Below are 24,903 nucleotides of genomic sequence, written 5' to 3' on the forward strand. Positions count from 1 at the left end.
CTCTGGGTATTTGTGACATTGGGACAAAAGCACCTGGCGTTCTACATCATTTAGTCAAGAATAGAAGCCATGAAGAGAACTGTACAAGAGATTGTACTTGTGGTATTCATCTGTGGAGCATCAAGTAAGCCCCTAAAACTGGGTTCTATCCTTACTGGCCATATAAGGAGCACAAAATTTTACTCAGTAAAATGCCTTAGGGAGCTACTTCCCAATCCTACCTAGGGAATGAAAAGAATTGCTGTTGTGAGGTTTCAGACTGGTATGGTAGAAATTACTGTCATGATTTCCCTTGTGGGATACCAGAGTGGTATCTTCCTTTTTGTAAGTGTAGAAGACAAATCTCTCTGTACGACTGCATCTACAGTCAGCTTTACATGCATGGCTGACATCAACCATTGCTCCTCCTTCACTGCTCTGTTACAGCTGACTATGATTTAGCCAGCGAACAAGAAAAATTTTTTATTCAGTATCTGTAGAGAAAGCATGGCATACTCTTTTTTCTTCCTATGGGTTGATTACTCTTTCTGTAAGGTACCGTATTTTCCGGCGTATAGGGCGACTGGGTGTATAAGACGACCCCCTATCTTTGAAAGCCGCGGAGGGGCTCCGGCGGGGGGGCAGCCCATGCGCGCCTGGGATGCCCCCTCGCCGGCTTCCCCCGAGGCTTTGAAAGCCGCGGAGGGGCTCCGGCGGGGGGGCAGCCCATGCGCGCCTGGGATGCCCCCTCGCCGGCTTCCCCGAGGCTTTCAAAGCCGCGGAGGGACTCCGGCGGCGGGGCATCCGGCGTACAAGACGACCCCCGATTTTTGGGGGATGTTTTTTAACTTCAGAGGTCGTCTTGTACGCCGGCATATACGGTATGTTGGCCATGTTCTGGTATTGTTTAAATCATGTGCACTATAGCATAAAGTGATATAAGAATGTTATTTTATGTTTACACAGTTTACACCTACTTGATTCATGGCTATCATTTTATTTCACCTTTTTAAAAAGAGTTATTTTACCTGTATGGACTATTAGCCAAATTTGCTGGATAAATTAAAAACTTTTGAGAAGTGTCCAAAGAGACGCGTTAAACTTTCTCACAAGGTTACACAGCAACTTTGAGGAAAAGAGGAAGAATCTTGGCTGAACACCGTGGGAGACCAAAAGCACAGCGGGCCAGAATGAACACTGTTATTAGAATGATATTCAGGCATTTCAGTCATCTTTGAATTTTTCATCCTCTGCCCTTACCCTACTTAATAAGAATGACTGCCAGCCTTCCTATATAATTTCCTTACTCTGAAATTTGCAATTATATTTTGACACACATCCCTGCTCCTTTTAATTATTATTATTTTTCTAATTGGATGAATTTCTAATAGAACCTGAAAGTAATGGTTTATAACAATGCATAGTGTGTACTATAGATTGGGTAGCATTAGGTGAAGAATAATTTTTATAATGCAGGGTGAATCTGCTTGACACTATTGTATACAATGAAATGCAAAATCAAAGAAATGAAACCCACAAATCTCAATTAATTATTGAGGTTGATGATTTTAATTTTTTTTAAATAAAGGATAAATGCTCAGCTAATATAAAGAGACACATCTCATGTTCACTTTCACCAAATGAGGATCTGTCTCAGTGTTTTTAGTTTGATTACTTTCTGTATATTAAAACCCATTATGCAATGCTTTCATTGCCTAAAGCAAAGAAATTTGAAATCAAACTAATTTTCTGATCAAATATTGCTCTCTATTACAGTGATGCAAGTCCATATAAACTCCGTTTTGTTAGAGACAGATATACTCCAGTGTAACTGGGAATTTAGCCCACCTTTAACACTTACACTTGAGTATTAAAGCATATTGTTCCATAAATAACCACAGGCTCTGATTTTAGGCCTGTTTAATACCTGAGTACAAAGTCGTCATTCTGGGTAAAATGCCAGTTGTAACTTCATATTTCCTTGCTGTTGGTAATATAGTAAAGTATTCAGATACGGATTTTGTATGTGCATTCTACAAAAAAAGAAATTAAAAATTTGATTGAAGTGTATAAGAATTTGCTCTGAAAACCTTATGACTTCCTTTGGAGGCATTACAAGATATCGAGCAAATATTTATTTATGGACTTTTTAATTGGTAGATTATATTAACTTGGGTCTATTCTGAAAATGAATACATGGCTGTGTGGACAATGTCACTAGAAAGGCTTCAGCTTCCTCAACCATGGGATGCTGTTCTGAGAATGACTTCTGAGCAAAGATGGGGTCTACCTAGAAAGGCAGGTAAAAATATTTTAAAATAGAGACTGTGCTATGTCTAGACTGCAGGCTTCTTTCAGAAGAAGCTTTTCTGGAAGAGATCTTCCAAAAAAAACTTCTTCCGAGAAAGAGTGTCCACACTGCCCAAGCACAAAGAAAAAACAATCTGAACAATTAGTATAGTGAACAAACAAGAGGAACCAGAAATACTAGTGAACAACTATTACATAAATGGCATAAACTTGGTGGGATAATTCATGTCACTGGAACACTGGTACAGAAATATGGGTTATTCAAGAAGGGCAGGTGGGGAAAAAAGGAAGGAGATGTTGCCTTATATATTCAAGATGTATAGACTTATGCTGAGGTTTAGATAAATATGGGAGGCAGACGTGTTGAATATGTCTGGGTAGGAATCAAAGGGGTAAAACCACGGAGCAATGTCATAGTAGGGATACAATACAGACCTGTACCTCCCGTCAGCTAGGCGCAATCTTGTACGCGTTTCTTTTTATGAAGCCCCTTGTTGGCAGTTGCGCACATGAGGTGGGTCTTCAGTGCATGAAAGAAATCCTTTGAAGTACCAAAATTCAGCAAACAGTTGGCTCTGTCCGGTGTTCTAGCTCCTCTCTCTGGCTTTTAGAAATGAGTCTTATCCCCTTCTTGGGGTTAGGCCACTTCTCCAGTGGCCAGTGGGGAAACCCAGTAACACCCACTTCACCAGGTCCCAAGCCAAGGACTTTACCAACAGAAGCCATGTGTTGCTTTAATAGTTGCTGCTACCGCACATATTCACTAGGTTGCTTCTCAATTTATCCCATGGCCTTCTTAGATTTTCTGTCTGTTCCCTGTTTGAGCCAGATCTCTGAGAGACCTCCTTCCCTGGAGAGTTTCTCAATCGCTATCTGGATTTCTCAGCATCTTCTCTGAAGACTTTTTGCCTGGACAGCTTGTAACAGTCTCTGCCCCCTTTTAATCAGGGTTCCTTTTCCCAAGACTCTTAGAGAGCTTCATGATTCTATCCCTGCTTGAGCAGGGTTCCTCCCCAGCCTCCTTGCCTGGGGAGTCTCACAGTGTTTTTTGTCAGGGTTCCCTGTCAGGCTTCTTTTCCTGAACAGATCCATATTTGAGCAACCTTCTTTGCTTGTGAAGTTTCACAGCTTTATACTCTTGCACTGTTCTAGTCTCAGGCCTAACAGCTACTTTTAACTGAGTCTGCTGATCTCTGGTTGGCTCTTTCCCTACAGCCTTTTTAGGGAAGCCGGGAGGACCCAACTTCACTGCTCTTTTCTGGGGTGAGAGGTAGTATGACCACGAGGCCTCCAGCAGGGCCTGGTATCTCCTGTCACATCACTTAAACAGGAAGAATACTTGGCATGGATGAGGCTTTAAAAAAACAAAACCTAACCAAACCATCGAAAACATAGGAGTTGTTGGTGTCAGGGAACATCTGTCAGAAAAATAATACAGCAATAATACTAATTGGAGAAGTTTACTCAGAGAGTAATTAACAGTGGTTCACAATGGAGCATATTAAGTGAGATTCCACAGGGATCCATCATGCTTCTAGTTCCATTCAATATTTTCCATCAATTATTTGGATAGACAGAAAGAGTATATTTATAAAGTCGTGGATGATACCAAGCTGAGAGTGATTGCAAGTGGTTTGGGGAACAGGATTAGAATTCAAAAGGATCTTAATAAATTGGAGAAATGGTCTAAAATAGAATAAGATTCAATAAGGATAAGTGCAAATTACTATTCTTAGGAAGGAATATTCAACTGCAGAAATATAAAATGGGAAATTACTGCAGAGAAGAATCTAGAGGATATAGCGGATCACAAAATAAATGTAGTCAAAAGCGTAATACTGCTGCAGAAAAAGTAAACACCATTCTTGGATACATTAGCAAGTTTGTTCTAAGCATGACACAAGAAGATAATTTTCCAGCACTGATAAGATCACAAGTGATATATTGGGCCCAGTTCTGGGCACACCACTTCAGAAAAAATGTTGACAGATTGGAGAAAGTACATAGGATAGTAACAAAAATGATTAAAGGTCTAGAAAACATGACCTATGAGGAAAGATTGAAAAACTTGAGTTTTCTTAGCACTGAGAGTAGAAGACTGAAGGGAACATAACACTATGTAAATGGGTATTATAAAGAGAAAGGGAATAAATTATTCTCCTTCACCACTGCGAACATGACAAGAAATAATGAGCCTAAATTGAAGTAAGGGAGATTTAGGAAAAACTTTCTAACTGTAAGGATAATTAAGCACCGAAACAAATTACCTAGGGAAGTTGTGGAATCTCCATCACTGGAGGTTTTTAATAACAGGTTAGACAAACACCTGTCAGAGATAGTCTGGACAATGCTTAGTCTTGCTTCAGTTTCAGGAAATTTGACTAAATGACCTATCTAGGTCCTTTCCAGACCTATATTTCTATAGTTCTACATTCTGAATACAAGATTTATTTCTTGTAAAATCTAATCACTCTGCAGTGTAAACATCCATTTAATGGAAGGATGCATTCTAATATTCTAATTACTAAACTGATATATTACAAAAGTTCTTTTTTACAAAAAAAAATTAAACATTTATTTTTTACAAATATTTTAGAGTTCTTAGAAAATGTTAATAAACTTTTTTTACTTACACGATAAAACAACAAGCATAATATTTTCAAAGTTGCCTAAATAACTTAGGAGTAGGCTGTTGATTAATCATAGCTAACACATGCATTTAGCTAAAAAAATTAATTGCAATTTAAAAAAATTAATCATAGTTTTAATTGCACTGATGAACAATAGAATACCAGCTGAAATGTATTCTATATTTTGGATGCTTTTTCTACATTTTAAGTTACAATACAGAATACAAAGTGTACAGTGCTCACTTTATATTATTTTATTACAAATATTTTAATTGTAAAAATGATTAAATAGCATTTTTCCATGTACCTCATAAAGGTACTATAATATGATTTCTTTATCGCAAAGTGTAACTTACAAATGTAGATAATTACATAATTACACTCACAAATAAAAATATAAAACTTTAGAGCTAACAAGAAGTAGGACCGAATGAACTTTGTAAAGCCAATTGCTAAAAGAAACAAGTTTGTTTATATTTGTATAATATAGTGCTGCCTACTGCTTATTTACAATGTCACCTGACAGTGAGAACAGGCACTCCTCTGGCACTTTTATAACAGGTATTGCAAGGTATTTATGTTTCCGATATGCTAAACATTTGTATGTCCTTTGTGCTTCAGCCACCATCTCATAAAACATGCTTCCATACTGATAATGCTTGTTAAAAAATAATGTGTAATTAAATCTATGACTCTACTCCAAGGAAGGGGGGAATTATGTCTCCTGCTCTATGCTTTATTTACATTCTGTTCATCTATTTCATGTTATAGCAGTCTCAGGTGATGACCCAATACATGCTGTTTATTTTAAAAACACTTTCACATAAGATTTGACAAAACACAAAGCAAGTACCAATGTGAGATTTCTAGAGATATTTAGAGCACTTGACCCAAGGTTTTAAGATTCTGAAATGCCTTCTAAAATCTGAGGAACAAGATAATGATACAGAGGCATCAAGCAGTTGGGGGGAGATGTGAGTAGTCGACTACTCACTTACATCCCTATTCTGTCCTCCTCTTTCTTCAGTGAATCAATCTCCTATTTCCTGTATGGCAAGGGAGAAACATTGGTACTAGTGATGGCGCAAAGCTATCATAATAAAGGTCAATTTGGCATTACTGTTCTGCAAAGACAAGGAAGCGTGGTCTTACAACTTGAACAAGAGACAGGAGTTCCTTTTCTCTATCCTATCTCTGCTAGGCAAATCATCAACTGCCCATCAGGAAATAACAGGGATAAAAATGAAAGGCTTGAGTCTCAACATGATTTCTTTGTGATGTCAACTTCTCTAGTAATGGCCGTAGAACTGAGCAGAAAGAAGGGATTGTAGCTTTCTCATAGACACCTTGAATATTATTTGTCATTTTCAGGAAGTCTAAAAGAGAGGCCTTGGATCATTATTATGGATCTTTTTCCCTCCCTCTCACTAAATTCTATGGACAGCAGTAATACTTTTATAGGAAAGTTGCCACCTGAAGAAAAATGGCTAGTTACCCAGGAACACCAACTCTATCAACCAATTTGAAAAATAACCATGCATGAGAGCACCATCTGATCAAAGTAAGTCAATTCACTTCTTCCTGTTTCCCTCCTAGCCTTTATTTTAAGCTTTTTGGGAAAGGGTCTTTCTTTCATTATGTTTTTTACAGCATCTAGCACAAAATTGGTTACTGTAACATAAAAACTTATTACATCAGGGAAAGGTTCACATTGTCCGCTAGTTAGTGAGGTCACTACAGGCCTCTATAGCCAGGAAGAGCAGTGAGTAACATAGCTAAAAGTTTGATGATCTAAAAAATATAATCAAAGCTCAGATCAGATGATAAAAGCACTCTTTTGTTTGCTTTTTACAGGAGCTGCAAGACATGTTATCTTTTTGTGTTCGGAAGAGCTGAACGCTTTTGACACTAGATGAAAAATATTTGAGTTTCCATTAACATGATGGAATAATCAGTTCTAAAAAGAGATATACCATGGGCAACATACTTGTTCATCAAGAGTATCCTAAAATTTTACAAAATTCCACTAGCAGCACCCAAGGTTTAGAGAAGTTGGCAAAGAAAAAAAAAATCACGTTTATCACATGTGTATGGATTACCGTAGCTAACTGAAAGGAGAAAAAAAGGGTGTGTGGCGATAACAACAAGAAAGGATGGATGAATAGAAAAGAAATAGAAAAGTGGCACCTCGGACAAAGCAGGCTTAAAACTGCCATCTGTCAGCATATAATTTTTGTTCATGAGCTTTAAGTAGTAAAAATCTTGAACCATTTTCTCTTGTGAAATGATGGCTCCAAAGATTTATGTATTTGATGCTGATAATTCCCCAGCTAATAATCAAAACAAATTTCAAATTTTGTTAAGCTTCCTTGCAATGCGCTGCTCCTGGAGTGCTACTGATATGTCCTGAGCTTACGATAAGAGAGACAGAACAGTGAAGGAAGGAGAGAAACCGGACTACCCCATGAAGGCAAACATAAGACTTAATGCTCTCACTCTTCCTTGATGATGAAGACAATGTGTTTCCCACTTCCAAAGATTTAAAGTAGGGGTCTCAAACTCTCAGTCCACAGTCCATCACCAGCTGGAGTAATTGTGCAATCCAGCCTGAGAGTCCAGGTGGACCAGAGGTGGGCATCTGTTACCATTCCCTGATCCCTGCCCCTTCTAATCTCAACTGCACCCCATCTCTCAAGCATGTGGCTTTGGGGATTACTGCAGGGGAGCCTAGTGTGACAAAGCAGCAGCAGTAGAACTCTCCCCCACCACGCCCATCTCGCAGCAACAGGAATCACAGGGAAGTGAAACGAGTGTGCTCACCAAGTGTGCTCTTTCCCTGCAGCTCCTGCAGCTGTGGAGAGTATGGAGGGAACCAACCACTACTGCCACCAGACCTCTGAATCCCTGAAAGCCACATCCTTGAGGGATGGGGCACCATGTGGGGGAAGAGAGTAGGTCTTGGGGAACGGTAACTAACAGCTCCCCTCACCAAGACTCCTGGGTTGGATTGCACAATTATTCTGGCCTGGGAAGACCCAGGCCAGGAGTTTGAGACCTTTGATTTAACAGATACCAAAGGACCTCTAATATATGTATCACTTGGGGCCTCTAATATATATATATATATATATAGACTGCAGTAAAACACCTTCAGGCCATCCCATGTCAGGCTCCTGGGGCTTGGGCTGGAGCCTGGGGTCTAGGACTGTCAGAGTGGAGATGGGCCAAGAGCCCAGGCTCCACCCTGAACACATATGTCTACACTCCAATTTTATAGCCCCACAATCTCATATTATACCAAAGGAAGGTTTAAGTGCACAGTTTGCTCAGGAAAAATGTATTCTGCACTTCTGACCTGTGTGAAAAGCCTGCCTAGGTAACAGATGAATTTTGTATTGTTTTCTATCAATTGGTTATTGAATGATAATATAAATCTCTGTGGAAATTTAACATGCATTAAAAAAGCATTGTGATTTCTCCAAAGCATCATAGTTTTGGGGCAAACATAGAAGAGGCTTGCCCTTCACAACTTTTTCCTTCTATTTTAAACTACAATTGTTTTAGGTATTACTTATTCAAAAGAGTTTTATTCACATAAAGATGTCAGATCAGGAGAGATGATATAAAACTGATTAAAAAGATAGATTAAAAATAATGTAACTTTTTAAAGTAAGGTTGAACACTTAACTTCTTTTTGCAATTTCCAGTATATATTACCTAGAAGTTCAAAACACTTATTCACTCTGTTATCCCATTTGAAGTGATAGAGCTGCTTCAAAATGATAAATACTTTCAAAAGGAAGTATAAACAACCACTGAAACTTGTTATAAGTAAGGAATGATTTAGATGAAATACATTTAGCACTGTCTAGCAACGTACATTTATTACAGAACTACCACAACCAATGAATCAGCAGCAGATAGCATGCCATCAATCAGAGCAGACCACCAAAACAAATTGTGCCTCATAAAATACTTTAATGTGTCATGAAGCTTCCAAATATACATCACTGTTCCATTTGTTACAAAGCCCAAGCTCCTTTTTCACTGACAAGGCAAAGACTCTTGGTATTTTACAATATCACAATGAATCTAAGGACTATATTCAACCAAAATTAGGATTCTGTGAGTGCCAGACTTTGCTGCTCCTCAGGCTTAAGGAACTTAATGCATGGATCTTAACTATGATTCACATCCACGCAATTCCTTATTAGCCTCTGTACTCTCTCTGCGCACTTCAGCAGTATCCCACTGACTATTTCAAAGGCTTAAGTTAATTTTTTATCCAAAATTTATAGCTAACAATTATATCAGTAGGCAGATTCAGAGGGCATGTATACTGGAGAGCAGGCAGTTTTTAGAGTGTTTTGGGAAAGAAGCTGGTATAAAAGCTGTGTACAGTTTTTTTTTTTTTGTGGCTCACCTTTCCATATCAACAGACGAATATGCCGAGTAGTTTTGATCAGTGAAAATTTAACTTTTTATATGGGTTCAAGGTTCCTGTGTAGGTGACACAGATTAGTATGGTTATCCTCAAGAGTTGGGATTTGCTTGCCTCTACAATCCATTTTCACATTTGTATATTTAAAGTACAAAGCATGATCTAGGGAGCATTTTTGGGCAAGTAGAGAGAAAAATATGAGGAAGTACTGCAAGAGAATTGATCAGAAGCCAATCTGAATATTCAGATGAATATTTGCCTTCAGAGTGTATAAAATGTCACAAACTTGGCTGGAGAGTTCTGGTGAAGCAAAGTTCTAACTCAAAGTCTGAAAATGCAGTCAGGCTGAAAATACAAAGTGGGCAAGGCAACTGTTAAGAAGCTAGGGATTGGAAGAGTGTGCCTATGTTGTATTCTGCTTTGCTTTCCTGGAATTAAGAAATCTGAGTCTCAAACTGTTTCTCATATTTGAAAAAAAAGAGAAGCAAATCAATTATATGATAAAGTATATGCAGGTTTTTCATCCACGAACATGACCAAAAGAGTCAGAAAGAAATCTCATGTAAACACATGGTCTTATGAGATATCCAACCCAAGCTTGCAAGCTCAGGAGCTTTTGATAAGCTTTATAGTTTGATTCTTATCCAAACTAAACCCAAATTCTGAACATTTTGACATTCTGCTGTGCAAAGTTAACCTAACGGGAAAGCTAATGGAAAATGCAACCAAGACTGAGGTATTTGATTGGTTAGCTATACAGACTGATTTGAGTATAAAGAGGAGTGATTCTTGTGCTTCTACTATTGGCAAGTCAATATTCAGCTTCTCCTACGGTTTGAAGCAGCACGGGATCAGTTTTACTTTATACAAAAGGCTGCATGCAAGCTAGAATTCCCCTTCCCTTCGAGCCTTTCACCTATGCACTCATTGCACATCTTTAACATTTCCTTTTCATGCTTTTTATTCAGGGAGTTATTAATTTATAAAGAGCCTAAATAAAATAGTAAAGTTTAAAAGTTTAAAAGGTCTGTATGGAAACTCCCCAGTACCTCCTGACCATTTGGTTTCACATATCAAGTCATTATCACCTTTATGTGGCATAACATGCCATTGATCTGCATGCTTAACATTCTCATTGAAATCAGTGATGTGTCCTGTGTACAAATCAATGGCAGAATACAATTATCAGTATTCTAAACAAAAATTAGTAAGTACTGCTCCTTGACTTCCCTCTTCTCCATGGGGCTATAACAGGCCAGCCACCTAATAATATTATTAGGTAAAGTAAATGACAGTGGAAGTCTGAATGATATAATTCATGAATCAAAACACTTCATCACCTTTAGATGTTATTACTAGAATTTAAAAAAGATAGATCATAATTTTTTTTCTGAGTATCAGATAATAGTTCTTCATATCTCAGATTTATGCCAAAGACACTGCTGAAGTAATAATTAGATGACTCATACAAGGATGGCTGAATAACACTGCTCCATATTCTCTCCCACTGAAAATTCATTTCTCCAGTATGGTAAGCTATTCTTAAAAGTTTAAGTGATTAAACCTGAAGCACAGATGAACAAAACAGACAAAGCCCATCTGTCCACGCTGGCCTGTAAAATCAGTGTTATCCATAGGGACGTTTCTAGAGATCACCTCATATTGGGTAGCCATTACATTTCTACTTTAACAAAAGGTTTCATTATTAACTCAAGAGAGGAACTACGATGCAAACCTCTCTGCTGAGAGAGATAGTGCATACAGCCTACTTCAAAAAGAACATAATAATGTCATGACTTAATAGTGTTTGATTTTTCCCCTGTGTTTTTTAAGGCTAGAGAGTTGACCTTTTTTTTTCTCCCTTGGTGCTTGACTGTTGACACTTCAAAGTTCTTTCGTGATCAACCAAACCTCACCCTCCAATTTCTTCTTTAAACTAGGTTTGTGAAAGAGCATTGTTGTTGCTTTGAAAAAAGAGATTGGACAAGACAGCTACATAGAACATTTAGTGAGATAGGGGGCTAAAATCCCACACCAGGTTTGGCAGCTGTGATAATGATGTATAATTTAATTGACGCTATACTGTGATCCTCAGTAGAACTTCAAACCTTTTCCCATGTTTATGCATTATTCAGACTAATGGTGACCCTGAAATAGAAAAAGCTTCTTATCTCTTAAAACTTTTATTACAGAGAGTTCAAAATGCACAAAGCAGAGTGCTGTTCAGTATGCGTTAATGCAACGTGAAAGGATGCTGTTTTCAGCCCATTTTAGTGTCATTGTCCTGGTAACAAGACAGACATGATTGGATGCACTAGAAACCATGAAGGCAATGGCATGCATAAGAAATTTAAAGTTATTTCTGAATTTAGACTTTTATATGCTACACAGGAGTAAAAATTCCTATCGTCCCATTCAACTGAAGCTATGTCTAATCATTATTTTTTTATTATTATTTCTCATTGTGTATTTTAGAAAAATATAAATCCCATAGGACTATATAAAATTAGGTTTTCTATAATCTGAACAAATGCAAAGAGGCATATTTTACGTAATTTAAACAAGTTAACTGTTTGTTCTTAGTGGATATTTAATATAGTCACAATATCTGCAGTCATCTTTAAGACTAACACAAAGGAAGAATACATAAAATAATCACTGGCTTTTTAATTATAGCACTTTTGCAGATTGCCCCCAACAAATTGAGCCTGTAAACTCAGAAGTAGTTATCACCCATTGACTGGCAAACCTCTGTCCCATGTGCAATATTCCCATATAAGATAATTCCTATAATGAGAAGATGTAATCTTTGTGGAGTATGAAAAATGGATCAGTACAACCACAGTTCTTATTTCAGGATGATACTCACTTCATGTCCACTCACTTCTTAGTTCATGTATTGCAAAATATCTGAACGGAAGCAGTCATGGGGGGTTCAAAAAGCAGTTCTCTATTACTCCCCTCCAAATACCTACTCAAAACAGAAAAAGTTCACCTTTTGATCCGCATTTTTCTGTGTATGTAGATTTGGCCTATTTGCAAAAGTTGTGTAACCATGTAATGTTGCAATCATTACAGTATTTCTCATTTTGGAAATATAAACAAATACATTGAGAAGCCAGCAACTGTCCTTGCCTTGAATCATAATTCATCTACTGGTAAACTGACTTAGGTTCTCAGACTATATTATCTGTAAAGTGAAATTACCATGTTTGCTGTTTGGGAAAGGAAACAAAATGTGCAGTATAGATCAACCAAATTTGCATACACAGTACAGAATATATTCCTATGTTCTTAGCACAGCTAGCTTATTCTACATATAGGACATATGAATCTGTGTATTATAGTTAACTAGAAGACTTACCTGGCACTGCTTGGGTCTTTCAGGGCCGGGCCTCAGGGTATGGGGGGGTATAGGAATCAGGGGATGTGGTAGGCTCAGGGCAAGAGGCTGGGGGTGAGGGGTGCAGGAATCAGTCTTGAGGGTGAGCAGGGGCTGAGGGCACTGTGCTCAGGGTGAGAAGGTGAGGAGGCAGAATTGGAGAATGAGGAGGGGCTCAGGGCAGGGAGTGAGGGATGCAGGAGTCAGGGCATGGGGTGGGAAGCATTGGAGGTTAGAGGAGAGGGTGCGGGACTCAGGTCAGGGGGGTGGGGTCACCCAACAACTTCTTCCTGGGTCCAGCCTTGGGTGGGGGACCACACAACCCACCTGCTGGGTTCTTCCCAGGGACAGGCTGGGGCAGGAGGTGTGTGTGAGCGCACAGCCCATCCACTGGCTTCTCAAGACAGATGCCTGCCTGCCAGCCAGCTTTTCCCTGGGGCTGGCCCAGTAAAGCAGGGGCCGGCCCAGGAAAGCAGGAGCCATGTGGCTGCTCCCCAAAGGTGGCCTGGGGCATTGGGGACTATGCTGGCCAGTCAGCAGTTGCTCCCTGGGAATGCCAGGCTGGCAGGGGCCATGCTACCAGCCAGTAGCTGCTTCCAGGCTTTGGGGCATTTGCTGTTCCCTATAGTCAGTCAGGAGCATAACTATCCCCCATGCTTGCTGCCCTCCATGTTCCTTCTGGAGGATAACTGTCCTTTCTCCTCCCTTTCTGTTTGATGAGAAACAATTGCATTCCACGCGCATTCTAGTGTCCTGGCACAACCAAACCCTAGCCTTGCTTTAAGTTATGATAAAAGGAAGCTGCATACCATTTAGGAAGAGTTCTTAAACAAATGGACTCAGTCGGACAGACAGACAAACTCACAAATACCCGGCAGTCTAGACGGGGATCGGTCGACAAAAAAAGCCTTTTCCTACTGATCTCTTACGCCTTGTGCAATGAGGTTTACAGGCTTAAAGGCTTTCCTTGTCAACTGATCCCCGTCTAGACTGCCGCTTTTTGCCAGCAAAGTGCTGTGTTGGCAAAAAGCGGTGGCCATTTCTATTCAAATGAAGTGTGGGATATTTAAATCCCCGTTTCATTTGCAATAGCGATGTGCCTAATCTACATCCTTCTGTCAGCAAAGAGGTGTAGTTTAGACACACCCATAGTGAGAAATAACAGAAGCATTCAAAGTGAAAGCTGATGTTCACTCAGGGCCAGATCCTGGCATGCTGAATAGCATCTGACCCCATCAGGACCCACTAAGTCCCACTGAAGTTAATAAAACCGCTTATGGAATAATATTCTACAAAGCATCGGTATTAGATTCTGGCCATAGCTCAGCTGCTGTGAAAAGAAGTAAAACAGCCAGTGTTAAGATCAGCAAATCAGAGCCCAGCTGTTTGCTAAAGACCACTGAGCCTCAAGGGCTTCAGGACTCTTGGCCAGTCCCAGCAAGCACAGGAGCTCCAGCTGGGATTGTGAGTTTGGTACTCATAGATGACCTCGTAGGGTAGGGAACCTGGGGCTGACACCCCACCCCACAAACTCCAGAGCTGCTGCAGAGTGGGTGGTCTGGGTCCAGAGATGCCACCTGGCCCAGCCAGTTCTGGGCATTCAGGGCAGCTGTGCAGTGGGGTGTAAGAGTATGGAACTGCTGGCCAGACAAGTGGGATGGAACATTTGTGGCTATAGTCCGAGCTCTGAGGCTGCTTTCCTGGCCCACATAGCAGCCAGGGTCCCCCTTGCTGATTGGTCCCTCCAGCCCTGGGTAGCCAGCTGGCCTTGTGCAGTGGAGGTCCGAGAGCAGCAGCCAGCCAGTTGGTCACGTGCAGCCAAGGGCCTGTGGTCAGTGGGGTAGCTGCAAGGAATCCTTAGTCCCATGGGGTTGGGATCTAGGGCTGCTGCCCACTCCCACAGCTTTGGGTGTGTTGCCCCTGTGTGCTCTGGGGCTACCACCAAGGCCTACACAGCATAGGGTCCAGGACAGTCAGGGATCTGGGGCAGCGCTGGCCCGTCAGGGAAGAAGGATGTGGTATCAGCATCTAGGCAGCCTCTGCCTTCTCCCTTGGCTGTGGAGACACAGGTGCCACATATGCCCATGTTTTAATACTCAACTAGTTGAAGCTTGAAGATTTGTGTTTGAAAACTGATGACATGAAATTTGCTTCTAACATGAACCAGATTTCAACCCAAAACAAGTTTTTGGGGCTAAGTTGTAACCCCCTGAAAATATGTAGTTTATAATAGATGCACTGACACAGTCTTCATGAACAGTAATGCTAAAATATCAACAGCTTTTCATTAGTCTCAATTTGAGTCTCACTTTCCAAAATTAAATGATCTGTTCAAATTTCCTATCCTCTCATTCTCTTTCTTTTTCGAAGGTACTAAGCAAAGATGTTTTCTGAAGAAGTTTAGTAACAGTTCTCAAAAGACACATTTTATTTTAAGTACTCTTTAGATCATGCTTTCATTTGTTAGCACTTAAAATCAATACTATTTAGCAGCCAAAATCAATGTATTTGAATATTACTAGAAAGGGAAAGCCAAAACACCTGTGGCTCTTGCATATCCACTCTGGCTATGTCTAAACTACAGGCTTCTTTCAGAAGAAGCTTTTTTCGGAAGAGATCTTCTGAAAAAACTTCTTCCGAAAGAGAGCATCCACACTGCAAAAGTGCATCAAAAAAGCCATCTGCTTTTTTCAAAAGAGAGCATCCAGACTGAACAGATGCTCTCTTGCGTGTAAGCTGTGATTGCTATGGACTGAATTGCCACCAGGGCACCTGTGCTTTTTCTTTTTTCCTCTTCTTCTGAAAGAACTCCCTCTTCCCCGTCCACACACGCCTTTTTGTGAAAGAGCTCTTTCATAAAAAGGCTTCTTCCTTGTAGAATGAGGATTACCATTGCTGGAAAAACCCCCTCTGTTCTTTGGATTTTCTTGTGAAAGAATGCAATTGCTGTGTGGAAATTCCTCAAATTTTGTTGGAAAAATGGTCATTTTTCTGACAAAATGCTGTAGTGTAGACATACCCTATGGTATGTTTATAGGTTTCAACATTTTGAATTACTGATCCTGTGCTCTTACAATATTTAGCAGGCAATTGCAATGTGTTAATTCTATTTGTAGACCTAACTGAGAGAGTTTGATTTGGCTGCTAATTCTTTAATGTAGGTGACACTTGATATCTGTTCCAAAATCATGTTTATTCACATTTATTTTCTAGTAATGGAGTCCTGATATGCCCGATGTAAATATTTTCTCTGATTTAGAAATATAACTTTGGTTAAGGCATTTTTAATACAAGGACAGTCATTTAAAGCAAAGTATTAAGACCTGGATCCTGCAGGGAAATACATGCAAGAAACCCCATGTAATTCCATGCAGCCCCTTTGACTTAAATAAGACTCTGTGAAGGTACACAGCTCAATTGTGTGCACCTTGGATCTGAACCGTAAGATAAAGAGAAAAAGTGAACTTAAATCCAAACCATTACACAGTCAGGGATACTCAAATAAACATTCATATTTTCTTTTAAACATGCATAAATACAGGCCATCCCTGCTATATGTCACCCCGGTATATGTCAGTTCTTCACTAACATCGTTGAAGAATGTAGGAACTGTTTCATTATAAGTCCTCCTATTCTCTGATCTTGCATGGCTCAAAAAAATTTTTTTGAAAAATATTCTCAAATGAAAGTAAGCTGCTTGAACACAAAGAAAAGAAATTCCCTGCTTTACATTATTTTTCTATACGCCCATGTTTTTGGAACGTATCTTGGACAGATAACGGGGATGGCCTTAGTTTTTCCTATTGTCTCTGTATTTGAAAGAATCACAATAGGCCTACTGATGGAGGAGACAAAAGGGGCAACTGCCCTGAGTCTGGTGATTCAAAAGGGCCTAGGCTCTTGGCCGGTATCACTGCTAATGTGGCAGTGGTGGCGCCTGGAGCCCGGTCCCTCTAAATCACCACCAGTGCGCCATGTGGCACACTCCAGGCAGTACTGAGGGCTGGAGGTGAGTGTAAGCCATTGTTCGGGCAACACTGAGGGCTTCCTACCCCTGTTGCCACTCCACAGAGCCCCCCTTTCCCCTCCCACACACACACATTGTCCAGGGGCCAGGTGAGACTGTCAGTTCCCCTTGTCTCATCTTTCACTGTATGTAGTTTTAGATTAAAATTGCAGGCACAAATTTTCAAACAAGTTTAGCTCCTTGATCCATACTTAAGCACTTAAATACAAGCAGCCTAATTTTCAAAGTTACTGAACTTCGAAGGACTTTATGGGGATTTGTGGGCTTTTACTGCTTTTGAAAATCAGAACCTTTTAACTAGGTTTCCTTTCATTAGCTAATCTTTGGGTCAGCACCAAATCCTGAGCATGGATGGTATGCCATATATATAATGGAACTGATAATATAGCATAGCACAATGTGCTCTATTTAATATGAATAACTATGCTGATCAGTCTGCAGACTGTCTGAAAGAGTCACATTCTGTAATTACATTCAAACAATCATGCAGACATTTTTCTCCTCAAAATTAATATCTCATAAGTGTCATTAGGGCTCTCACAACCTCTTACTGTATTCAGCTATAACGTGATCCACAGCAGCAGCTGAAATACGAGTCTGTTGCACAAACTCAGCTGGATAAACTTGATAAAAACTTGATTTGGGCATGAAAGATAACTATTTCAGTTCCTCTTAGACATAGTGGATATGTCTATACTGCAATGAAACATCCATGGCTGGCCCAGGCCAGCTGACTTGGGCCTTTGCTCAGACTCAAGCTGCATTGCTATAAAACTTCAGTGTAGACATTCATGCACAGGCCAGAGCTTGGGCCCACCTGAGCCTGGACATCTACCCTGTGATTTTATAGTCCCACGAACTGAGCCCCACATGTCCAAGTCAACTGACTTGGGTTGGTCATGGTTGTTTTATTGCTGTGTAGACATACCAAAAGGGGAAAAATGCATGGCATTATTTTATACAGCAAGAAGAGCAAATTGGATTTAATAAGTACAAACTCTTGTTATGTGCCAAAAAGTATGATAATTTACATGCTAGCCCCTTGATTTTCTCTCTGTTTCTTTTTTCCATAAACTTTTTGTCACACAGCTATGAGTGAAGATGCAAGTTACGTTCATAGTTATTGTGAGATAATATTTTTCCCCCATAGACAAGTTTGTTTCCAACTGAGTTAGTACATAGTTACCAAGGAAGATAATCTCTGAACAATAATGCATGGTATTTAAGCTGGACTATGTAGGTCCTGAAAAGGGCTGAGGTCCTTGTAGAAATGAACCCTTTGGCAAGAACGATCAAAGTAACTTTTCTCATGGCCATACACATCTGTATATAGGACATATAAGATGTAACACTATGATTCATAGATCTCCTTCTAGATCTGATATCACTAAAGATCAGTAAATGTTGCTTCACACATCAGAATAATCTTCATCATTCAGGGATATCCTATTGGAAACTATCTAAAACTTTTTCAGGGGGTGCCCAAAGACAATGCATAAGTTCACCATTCCATTAACACTCCATTCTGCCCTGATAGATTCAATAAGCTTCTAAAAAAAAAACCACTTCCACATGCATATAAAGAAATGTCTGTGTGTTTTCAGACATGAAATACTTTTCCCTTTATAAGTGTATTGGCATACCACAGCACCGTGAAAAATGATTTCAGGAAAGGATAGGTATTTGCAAAGCTTGAAATCTGCTTCACAATTTAAGATAAACTAAAAAGGGGATTTAATTGTCTTCTCACAGTGTTTTGTTCTCCAAGTTATAAATCCTTCTTAAAAACTTGAATCATAATGTGTTATCTTGGCTCAGAGAGAAAAAGAAAATCCAAATGATTTGTAACTTCAGGTTTTTCTTTTATGCTTCAGTTTATCTTGAACACTAGTTTCTGAATCCCAGAGCACCAGAGCTAAACACTTATAAACACCACACTGCAATGCATTTTAAAGGTTTTCCAAGGTACAAACATTTAAGCAACTAGAAAATACAATTTGTTACTTACATTTATCCCAATAACAGACTGGGACAAGTTCACTGCCTGGCATAATTCTACTGATTTGATAGCAATTAAATCGGGAATACATTTGGACTATTATTTAGCATCACTAGGTTCATCCACTGCTGATTATAGGCCTGGTTTTCAGAGATGATGACTACCCAACACTCCTTTGACTTCAATGAGAGCTGCAGGTGTTCAGCATTTGTAGCCATAAAGAATTACAATATACAAATGTTTTGCTGAGAAACAAGAACCATATGTCACTATACAAGATATCTAAAAAGTGGCTTTACTAGGGGTTGGAGCTTTGGTGAAAGTTCAATTTTGGTTCAACTGGAGAGTTTTATAAACTCAATAGTCTTTACTTGGCCTGAAAAATGAAAATGAAAACTGACATATTGTCTCCCCTTCTATAACAGGAGAAGAGGTACTTTTATTTGAGTGTATGAAAAATCTGCAAAACAAAATGTAATTTAAAAATGTATTTTTCAGATTTTCATTTGATCTTTATTAATGTCCCCAAAGTTTCTATTCATCATACTTCTGACAATTTATTATAAAAGTTCTGTGTATAAATATATTCCTACAATTGGATCCATGGTGTGCAGAACTTCATTGAAGTCGATGCTGCTCCATGAGAATGAAAGAGTCCACTCTGAAGTGACAATTTTAGGATAAGGGCTTTTTCTCCATCACAATACATCACTGGAATCACTGACTTCAGCAGAGCTCTGCTGGTTTACCCTAGGATATATCTTAGGATATATCTCTTGTGACTCCAGATGTATACATAGTCATCGTATATATTTCTTCTGTGGACACGATGACTAAGAATTGGTAGCTGGGTATCTAATTTCCTTGAGTTACATTGGAAATTCCAGTTTATATTTTGGGATCCACTCTACACTCATGGTGTCTATATGCATAAATCTCATTACCAATCAGTGAAAGTTTCTAGTAGGTTCACCAGAAAACCAGAGTCCATTTCACAAAAAAAGTTGAGGTTTCAAAGTTTCTTTTCCTTCCATATTAAACAAAATCAAGACCTTTTTAAAACTGTTGTTGACCACCTCACCCCAACCCCTCCTCTTAACAAGAGCAATCCATCCCAAAATAGCCAGTCATTCAGGGATCCCAAGGTCAAATCCCTGCTCTCTCTCAGAGTATAGGTTTACATAGTCTCATATAGTCTGACAGAATGTCATAGCCACTAGGCAATACTGGAGTCAGATATTCTCTCTTTCATTTTAACCAGAATTTCATCATGGATCCAAGACACTCTCTCAGTGAAAGTTTCATGGAAAGCAGTAAGTTATGGTCAAACATTTTGGTTTTGAAAAAAAACCCAGCATTTTCTGACAAAACACATTTCACTGAAAAATTCTTGACAATCTACAGTTCCACATGCATACTGAAGAAAATTACTGAAGTCAAAGTATAAGCAAAGGTTGACTTTCAGTGTTTGCCCTACTTTACAAAAATGGATACTCATATTGCATTTTGGTTCTGACAAGCTAAAAATTATTTTGGAACTAACAATGCACACTCTATATCATACACATTATAACAGGCAGTAAACTCAAAACTTTCCCTTAAATTGAAATCTTGTCTTCAAAACAACAGTTCTTGAATTAGTAGCAATACTACACACTCTGAATTTTAAAAAAGCAATACTATTAAACAGCAAATATGCCACATTTACTATTAATCTCATTTAAAGGTACTTAAAAAAACCCCAACCCTAGTTTTGTCTCTTTTCAAGAGAAATTCTTAAGCAACTTCAGATGCTTGAAACAGTTATATTTTTTTCATATAAACATACAGAACAAGGTACCACCCTTACTCAATAGTGATGTGTGGGGTTATTTTCAATCTGCTACATAACTTCTTCAGTAAATATCTAACTTTTCAGAATGACTAATAAAATTTAAAAAGAGACTGAACCCCAAAACATTTTTTTTAATTGTAAGAAGTTGTTAGTAGCATATGCGCCTGGATCACATGCATCTGAGAAGAGATCATGCAGTGTAGGGTAAATAACAGCTTGTAATTTGCAAGAAAGAAGACCAGTAACTGCATTGTGAGATGTGAGTAGAGTGATAATGGGATTTACAGGAACTGAAAATAATTTGCAGATATGCTGTTCTAGCCACCTTTTCCTTAACAGCCCATCTTAAGTGCCTGCTGGAACTTTTCCCTTGAAGGTATGATAGGTGGAAGATTTGTAATGTCTTTAATGCAATGAAGGGAACTATAGTAAAGAGGGAGGAGGGAGACAAAATTTCCTGCTGAGATGTTGTGATACATTATTAAAACTGCTTTTTAATATTGATGCTACTCTTTAACCTCAGATCACAACACTGACAGCAGAAGAAAACTGAAAGTGCTATTAAAGCTGAGATATGCACTTCGTGTTATGGCAATATTTGTGAGAAACACAATTCCTAGGGTGTATCCAATCAACAATATCAAGAAAGCCCTGTCTGAGGAGAGAGAGGGGACATACTATCCAGCATCTATAGTCTATTAGTCCAAATACTTATGCTTCACCATTTATGCTCACTGGGCCATTTGATTATCAGATCTTGGTAACCTTAGTTTTCCATAAAAGGCATGCAGTAGAAACAAGACGAAGTGAACTTTACAAAGAGTCATATTTAGAGAACTGTTCACAAAATATACAAGGTAAATCTCTGCAGTTTCCATCAGTAGAAGAAAATGTATTGCAGCCTTCAAAAACCATAAGTGTTTTTCAGCACAGCAGATTTTTTCAATAAAGTTAATACAATTTATCTTTATTAACACATCAATACCAATATAGTCAGCCAGCCAATTACTGATGCTGGCACTGCATTTTATAACATTCATGTTCTTTAAAAAAAAAGTCTGTCTAATCATTGTACAAAATATACTAACAATTCTGCACTCCAACAGGGTGAGTATATTTTCCCCCTTTCTTTCTCTATCTTTTTCAAATAATGTAACCTCCAGATAGCAAGCACGGTTAAAAGAAATAAGCATCTGGGATCCCCAGGTCTGTATAATAAAAGCAACAATCTTAATGTTTTCTCAGTCTTTAAAACACAGGGGTTTTAATTTAGCTGTACATTTTTACATGAAAAGCTATTCCTAGTATTCCAGGGCCTTAAGTGAACTTTTGCTATTTATACAGTAAATATCTCTAATCCCTCTAGGAAATAAACACTTTACATAAACAAACTAAACAAGCAAACAAATTGAACTCCCTGCTTTGCTTTCAGATTCTCTCTCGAATTCAAGTGATAACTTGAAATTTTAAGGTTTCAAAACAGATTTGTTTCCTTTAAGTAAACATTAACTCTGGATTTTCCAGACATTCATTATAAAAACTTTTATCACTTACCACCCTTCCAGTGTTTGCTTTTGGTCCTACTTAGCTTGCTCAGTGTTGGTCCAGAGAAGAATAACATCAAAATGAAAAGAAGTTCAAGCATAGTAATTTTCCCCCATTTCACTGATGATAACATTTCCACAAGTTATTTTCACAAAATTTGTTACATCTTCTCTCCCACTTTCCACACACAGTTTCCTTAAGGAGGAGTCATTAATCACTGTAAAATCACAGCAAATAGTTGTGTTGCCATCCTTAGATGTTGAAGTAATATCTCAATGATGTAGCCCTGAGGAAAGCTACATTTCTCACTGAGCCAGTTTCTCCCACACAACATGCAGCCAGCCCTGCTGCTACTACAGTAGCTATAAAATAATTTCTGCTCCTCACTTTGGTTTCAGTAGGAATATATTCCTCAGATTCCAGTGTGAGCTTGATTGAAAATGATAAAAACAGTAATGCTTGTGTCCAGCAGAAAAGAGAAAAAGATGTCAGGATTGTGAAGAAAAAAAAAAAGATGAGAATCAGTTGTACTGACAGCTTTAAGCCTGAGTGTCTGATCCTAATAGCCGTGCAACCAACCAAATTGCTCTTTTAAGAGTAATAAGGCTTCAGTGAAAGCTGGTGTCACTGCCACTTGGGTAGGTAAAGCTGGGTTTGAAAATCACCAAGAAACCTGCTAGAGATAACAACTGCTACAGTCCCAGTTTAGAATGCTAAGAGCTGAGCATAATACAGTATGCACACAGAGTATTAATCTCTATTGTGTGGAGATTTCCTGCTTTATAGTGTATAAGTGTTCAAGACATAACTGCACTTTACCAATGTTTTAGTTCACCTTGTGCCTTTAAATTAGAATTTAATCTTTGATGTGCTAATTATTCACAGCATTGTTTGAATTTTTTATTAAATGAAAAATGACAACCTGTGATTTTTTTGGGGGGGGGGGAGGTGAGGAGAGGAAACAGGAGAAAGGATAAAGTCATCAGCAGTATTGTAATCTATTTGTCATACAGAAAAACCTTTGTATTGTATATTCTTATTTTTCCTGTCTTTATGATGTTAAAGAGTTATGCGGAAACAAACTTTCAAAAGTATATATTTTAAGACTAATATATGGCAGCCACAATCTCTGACTTAATATTTATTTATATTCTTATAGAAACAGTACACATATTTAAATTTCATGGTGTCTGTCCATATTTAAGAATGTTGTTGTGTCAAAAGATGTTGTCAAAGCTGGATTAATAAAGACAAGATCTTTCAGCACAACTATTCTGATTTTCCCAAAAGACTGTACAGGGATAGATTATCACATTCTGGCTGCTTGAAATAAACAGAATCTGAAGATGTCCAGCATCTACTAAAGTATGCCCTGTAGCTTAAATTTGTCTACAGCTTGGCATTTAGTTATGTCTGCATGATCATTTAATAGTAAGTCAGTGAGCCACAAACCCTGTACTGTAGATCCATATAAATAAAAAAATCAATGTCCTTAGAATGACAAAGCAACAAGAGCCATAAATTCCCTGAAGTTATCACATTCTTTTAACAGGGCATAATGTAACATTAAAGATGCAACATTAAAGATGATAATAAAGCAGGCTTTTTTTACTGTGTTCAAATAAATAATTATGCTTTGAGTAGCAGAGACAATCATGAACAGCTAATATAACTAGTGAAAAAAGTAAACTTTAAAAAAATGATCATGGGCCTCATAAATAAGAAAATATTATGGATCTATCAACCTTTTCTCCACCATAAAAAAATGAAAAATTGGTGGGAAAATAAATATTTCATGGACTGATGAAATGGTGTAACATTTGATTCTATAAGGAAAACAAATGCATTTTGATATACTGTAGTCTTTCATCCCTTTCCCCATTAATTTTCAAGTTACAGACATCTTGTCAGATGACATGTTATAACAAGGATGGTACTTTTGGCTCTTGGTTGCCAAGAAATAAGGTCAGTGTCTATGTTGAAGAGGCACTAAACTTTTGCTTCTGTTATGAATATTCTCCTTATCCCATTCCTAATTTCCATTCTCATAACTTGTTTCTAAAGGTAATCTTAGTTTTAAAAATTCTGTAACAGCACTGTGTAATTTAGCTGTCTTCTGATGTTTGCAGGTTTAGAGAAAAAGACACTCACTTCCAGTTTGTGTGTTACCACTAAAAATGCAGAGCTTCCTGTGAAATGTTCAGAATCAGTCTCCTCATATATGATGGAAGAATCCTACCATATATGATCATATATATCATATATGGTAGGCCTTAAGTCCTGGAGTATTTCATAAAAACAGCAGCTTTCATTTCTTTTAATCTATATTTCTTTCTCTCATAGTTGAAGAAAAGTTTGAATATGTCAGCCCAGAGAAGCATAAGAGCTCAGAAACCAGAGCACAAACCAAACAACCCCCTTTTCAATCTCATGATTTTAAGATAGCCTCATGATCTTTGAACATTTAGGGTTGGCAATACTGAACTGCATCTTCATGAAGAGTTAATTGCAAAATCTATTACTTGATATTGGATTGCATACAGAGAAAGACACCACCACCTCGCCAGCAGATGTTTCAGCAGTAGAGGTGGGGAGAGGAATACAAAAAAGTGCAGTGGAATCATTTTTACTGCCACCCCAGATACACTGGTGTCCAGGGTCATCATGATGCTGTCCATTTCTTTAGCATGAGGGCAGAAGAGGACCTGTGTTTATACACTGTGTTCCTGGAGTGAGAGGGGGAGGGCTACTGTAAC

Source organism: Pelodiscus sinensis, chromosome 1 (assembly GCF_049634645.1).
Source record: "Pelodiscus sinensis isolate JC-2024 chromosome 1, ASM4963464v1, whole genome shotgun sequence".
Classification (NCBI taxonomy): domain Eukaryota; kingdom Metazoa; phylum Chordata; order Testudines; family Trionychidae; genus Pelodiscus; species Pelodiscus sinensis.